The sequence below is a fragment of the Aptenodytes forsteri genome, unplaced genomic scaffold (assembly GCF_000699145.1).
Source record: "Aptenodytes forsteri isolate BGI_AS27 unplaced genomic scaffold, ASM69914v1 Scaffold142, whole genome shotgun sequence".
Lineage (NCBI taxonomy): Eukaryota > Metazoa > Chordata > Aves > Sphenisciformes > Spheniscidae > Aptenodytes > Aptenodytes forsteri.
In genome coordinates this window covers 3,930,438-3,936,711 of record NW_008794598.1, presented here as the reverse complement: position 1 = coordinate 3,936,711, position 6,274 = coordinate 3,930,438, and positions in this window count along the sequence as shown.

Genomic DNA, 6,274 nt, shown 5'->3' with positions numbered 1-6,274 from the left:
GGCCAGCTTTCCCCCAGTTTATGTACTGAGCATGACGTCACATGGTATGGAATGTCCCTCTGGCCAGTTGGGGTCAGCTGTCCTGGCTGTGCCCCCTCCCAGCTTCTTGTGCACCTCCAGCCTGCTCAGTCGGTAGAGCATGGGAAGCTGAAAAGTCCTTGACTAGTGTAAGCACTGCTCAGCAACAACTAAAACATCGGTGTGTTATCAACATTATTTTCATACTAAATCCAAAACACAGCACTGTACCAGCTACTAGGAGGAAAATTAACTCTATCCCAGCTGAAACCAGGATACCAGCATAGTAAGTATTTATTGCAGGGGAAAATGGGCTTGAGTAGTCAGTTTAAAGATAAAAGCTTAATTTCCCTGGGTCTATGTTAGTGTGTGCAGTTTCTGCAATATGCCTAGTTTTATTCAAGTGGCTTTGGGTGAAGCAGGCCTGAATTGTGTGTGGCCTTGGCATATGTCCCTTATTAATCTGCTAAGAAAAGGAGATTTCGAACCACCTCTGATGGTTTCGAAACCTTTCCTTTCTATTGGGCACTTTTTTGCTGTAGAGCAAACCCTGGTTTCACACTGGCAAAACATGAGACAAAGCAGTCACACCAGATTATTCACTCCAATGATAAATGTACATCCTGACAGCAGTTCAGCAGGTTCTCCTAACAACTGCCTGGTTTTGCTCAAAGCTCTATATACTTGATAAGCATTTTATCATGAAGATCAGAGCAATCTTATCTACTCCTTCCTGGCAAACTACATCTAAATGTAGCCATCTCCATCCTGGACATAGTAAGCAGCTTCAGACTCCTGCCCAATGCTTGATCCTTTTGGAGTTCAGCTCATGCTCCGGGGCCTGTAAAAAGAGAATGTACTTCTGATGCCAGCACATGTCAATGGCCTATACCACAGCACTGCCTAAACTGTGCTGTGTCAAATATCAAACCTTTGGGAGCAGCAAAAAGCAAGCAGAACAAAATCAACAACCACTTTGTACATAAATGCCTGCAGCCAGAAGTAACCCTTTATTTTCACTTTGCTAAAAGCGAGAGAGATTTTGTGCCATGATCAGGACAGCTTGACTAAATGGCGTTTTTATTTCTTAGCTTTTACCATGCCATCTTGGCAAAAGTTTCCCTGCTTGACTTGGCTTAAAATCTAAGGGAGGAATATCAACGAATCACCGACTACTGCTTTGAGTTATGTTTCTTCCAATGCTCAGTCTGGGAGGTGTTAGGAGATAACCTGTTCTCCTCCTCTTCCTTTGGTTTCTGCTTTAGAGAGAGGAATGGTGGAGTTTCTTTCTTTCAAAAGCAGGGTGAAAGGTATCAGGAGTCTGGTCATCCTGGATCTAAGGGAGTGACTGGGAACACCTTTGCCTCAGCTTTAATGTTCTGCATATCCTGAGGTTGGAGTTGAGCTGGAGGCAGGGGAAGGAATAGACTCTGCAAGCTGCAACTTGATTAGAGATGCATGGAGCATGTTTAAAGAGGCCTATCTGGGTCTCCTATCAAGAGCTTTGGTGATATTGCTGGTCTCTCAATGGCTTAACAGCTTTTAATAGCTGAGCTCTATTTGGGGGCTGCTGACCTTCTTGGAAAACTGTCCCACTCTCTTCAGGAGTCTGACAAAGAATTAAGAAAATATGGCCACAGTGTCAGTGGCCAAACATGTGAAAACCTGGCTCCACATCCAGTTGCGTATGTATACACTTGCTTAAGTTACTGCCACTATAATCCGATGCCTGTAAATGGAGTCCTGAAAAAGGATCTCTCCTACCTCCAAGTCACGTAATCCCTGGACGTGTCCTTCACTGTGCAGCACACAGAGCTGGTGGTGCCTGGTGTAATAGTATCTGTGCAAAGAGGAGATAGCTGGAACGCCTATGGGTCTGGCATCTGCTCAGCTGCCTGACTGAGAGCTTTGAGAATGATTTGGGAGCTGTCCTGGTCCGAATCCCTTTCTGTTCTTCTAAACAGATCGTTTGGTGCAGCTGAAAGACTCATGTTGGTGCTGCCATGAGAACCATTCTGTGGGAAGCCCAGGCTGAAGAGCTAGCACCGCTACCTGCAATGTAACATGGTCTATCCAGGAGCACGTGATGCGCAGGAAATGTCTGGCATCTGTTCTTGTTCAGATTCACGGCAAGAAATCAGGAGCTTTAAAGCTCTTCAGATTCCTTCCTCCAAAAAGTAATCACACCATGTAGGTCTTGGGCAGGGACTTTGCGCAGACAGGCGTTCAGGGCACTTTGCCTATATAGGACGGCCAGGAGAGACTCATATCTCTTTGATTCTTACGACACCAGTTCATTTGGTTAAAGGTCTCTGTTTTTAAGCCTGCTTTCCCCAGTACTAACTCCTTGTTACAAAGGCTGGATCTGTTCTGCTTCACGCCATCTTCCTCTGGCATTTGACTTCCCTTCTCTCCACAGCTCATTGAGTGGAACTAAAGAACTGCTGATTTTCAGATACCAACCATTCCCTGCCCCCCGGGGGAAATTCTTGCCTTCTGCATGTACATTCCCAGGAATATAATCTCTGACTCACTCTGATTACGAAATGCTGCAGCCATTTCCCCAGCTACTTCTACAGTGTCATCGTTTATTCACCTTTTGTCCCCAGGTATATTTTATAAGGACTTAGAAGAGTTCTTTTCATGAGCAATTTGATGCAGTACTGCAATTGCCCATTGCATATTCTTTCCTTACAGCACATCTTTCATCTTTCCTTATTCTCTGTTGGCACTAAACTGCTATAATTAGGCGCTGTAAACAAATCTCAAGCTTCTCTGATGTTGCGAAACACTCAAACCTGATTTCTGACCATCCTGTTCCTCAAATAAACCTTGACTCTGCATTGCAGGCATCCTACTAACATTCCCTGGTGATCAGGATTGGGGCAATGAGTTCACCAGCTCTCTGTGGTGTTGGTGAACTCCAGTGAACAGGGTGCTCTCTTCACCTAGGAATGGGCTGCAGATCCTTCCACCTAGCCTTGTATCCAAGTGTTAGTCCCAAGAATAATTTCCTGGTCTATCAGCAAGTGAGAACAGGCCTTCGAAAGGGGGCACGTATGCGTATGATACAGATTCACAAATTGCTCACTTGCACATAAATATCTGTGCCCTAATGCAGGTGTGTGCAGGTGGGCAAAACGTACTGCAAAAAGGTTATATATGCATGAATGAACATGCACATGGGTGTTATTGTAGCTAAGGAAATATCACACGAAGAATGCTTTGTTTCAGCTGCTCTGGATTTTTCTTTCTCTATTTTTATGCACCTTATGTTACATGAAATTTTTTTATAGTCTGATCTCTTAAAAATTGGATTTATTAAAGCATATAATCTTCAAAAATCCACTTAAGATTGATAATGCATATTGCAGCCTAAACTATTATAATCTATTATTTAGAAAAATATCAGCACAAAGCATGCAGATCTTGGAACTTCTTACAGTCAGGATTCAAAGTGGCAGGTTCAATCAGGCTGCTCCATGTAACATGACCTGTTTTCCCCACCCATCTCACCCTGACAATCCCCATTATCAGTGAGGAAAGAACCAGATGCCCTGGATTGCGAGCTGAGACTAGCTGAGAGTATTGGGTGCTAATCCATCACTGAACGCCGCAGCCATCACTGGCTTCCAGTCTTCATGAGGTCTAGTCGTTACCAGTAACTTACAGCAGGGCTACGGGAACATCCTTTTGGGCTTGTCCTTTTTCCTCTGAACCCTTCAGAGGAGGCTCTGCCCCCACAACAGGATCCCAGCTCATCTAATTACTTACTAAGCTCTTTTTCTGGTTAGCCATTTCCAATTAATCCTTGTTCACAAGCTCAATAACCTGAGCCATCTGTATAGGTAAGAGAGATAAGCTTCCCATTAAACATTTACAGGACATAACAAGAGAGTATTGAAGCAACTGTTGCTGAGACAACCCAGGCGGGTGTCTGCGTGCAGGGGAGTAGCTAACCCCATGCCTCTAACTGCCACGCTGTAATTGAATGAGAAAAATAGATGGGTCTAAAAATGTATGTGGACCGTCACACTCCCCCAAAAGGATATATGCTCCTCTCGCTTACATCCATGAACGTTCTTGCTACATTAGCATGATAAAGGCTTTTAAACTAATTCAATAGCATTTTGGGCCCTAGAAGTTCTAGCAACCAAATAGCCTTTAAATAAAACATTCACTACTTAAACAGAGGCTCGAGATGCCCTTTAACCTCAAATGCTTAAAATAACTCAGAAGTCAGTCTGACCCCCCCGTTCAGCTTTCCTGAACAGGGTGAAACGTGTCCTTAATTTTAGGCAGAGACATTATCTTTGTCCCCATGCTTCATCAGTTACTGTCCTTGTTTTGAAAGAACAGTTTTATTTCAAAATCTTGCTAGGATGGGGTTTTATCTCGCAGAGCGCCTCCGTCCTTTTTCCCGTTCAAGGTTTCCATCTCTGGGGCAGCACAGAGAACAAGATCCTTTGCCAGTACATCCCATTCCCTCAACAGCAATTAGTGCGAACAGAGGGGTTAAGTCTTGCCAAAAACCTTTGTGAAAACTAAGGAGTCTCAGGAATGAAGCCAGGGCATTGACAACTTTTTAAGCGTATCTGAAGATCCGGGGTGAGGGTTGGCAGATAATTGCTTTTAAGGGCGTAAAGAGTTTAAGGGGCCACAAAAAGGGAGACGGTGACTCCTCTGCTCCCTCAGCGCCAAGGCAAAGCACAAGCAACCAGGACAGAAAGCTTCTGAGCTGTGACAAGGCTTGGGGGACCAGAGGGGCCTCGGGGGACCAGAGGGACCTCGGTGACACAAGCACAGTGCTGGCCCCTTCCCGGTAATTCCGGCGCGGAGCCACGGGGGGGCGCGCCCGGCCCCGCCGCCCCCGGGCAGCCCCCGCCGGGCGGCCCCGCCGCGCCTGCAATCGGATCCGCGCTCTGCAAACTGATCCTTGCTGCCAGCTGGCCTGACGCAAAATCGAGGGCAGGCACAGCCAGGGCGTGCGCATCGAGGGTATGAAGATCGAGGGTGTACACACATCGAGGGTGTACACACATTGAGGGTGTACACGTCGAGGGTGTACACATCGAGGGCATGCACGTTGTGGTCTTAAGCCTGGGTCCGAACCAGCAGCACGGGTACTTCCATGCTGGCTGGCAAGTTGCTGCTTGTATAAAGTTAGTTGGAGCTAGCTTGGGAGGGAGAGATGATCAGCTCTCCACCTCCTCCTCTTCCACATGGGGTCCAAGATACTGGTGTACTAAACACACAGGCCTATACCAGCACCCTTGAAAAAGCACCTACTTCTGTTAGCTAACGGCCGCAGGAGGCTCCTGTCCCCAGTGCAGGCCGGTCAAAATCTCTCCAATCATACATTTGTATTAATAATTTTTTTCCCTCTGATGGTGTAGGCTGTCAGCCTGATTATCTCAACTGCTCGGAGCTTGAGCTTCAATTGCAAGGGGATGTGGCTGATCTGCTAGCTTTGCAGTGCGAAGCTGCCCACTTTGTGCGGGTGCTCTGCTGTTTGGAATGTGGTGCTGAGCAGCAGAGATCTGGTGTGGTTTGTAGTGTTGCTGTCAGCAGGTGTGGGAGAATCTGTGTGTCCTGGGGACAGGAGACCAGCTGCTTCGTCAGGGTAGGTTGCTTCCAGCTCGGTATGCTTTCGACTTTTGCTTACAACGTAGGAGTTGTACTTCAGGAACTGAAACACCTACTGCAGCCTGCTGTCTGCCCGGTCGTATCTAAAGACAGACTGAATTTCACAAGCCCCAGTCTCTGCTGGCTGGTGTCACTCAGAGCAGATTCAGCAAATAATTCTGAATATTGCAGACATGAGAGAAAACCCAGGTAGGCTGAGGACTGTGGCTAACTTGAAAGCAGTAAAAGTGAAATTCATCAAAGAAACTACCAATTAATTACTTCACTCAGGGTCATGCTGCAGGGAAGGAAGCACTAGGTTTCTAGCGTGTGAATACATTTCTGCTCAGCGCTTGCATGCTGGCTAGCCTGTTCAGTGGGGCGTGGGAGTGGGGAAGTTGGAGTAAGGGCACTGTCCCGAGTTTAATCTTGTATTCATGTCTTTCAGTATGGGGACTCTCCTGGGGCTGATCTAGGGCAGAGAGAGCCTTGAAAGGCTGCCAGGGTTGTTTGGGGGTAGAGGAGGAAGTGGGAGCAGAAGCATCTGTGTAATAGTCTCTTGAAACAGCAGTCATTTCTCCTCATTGATCAGACACGGTGGGGGGGGGGGGGGGGAGGGGGGTTCCCCTCA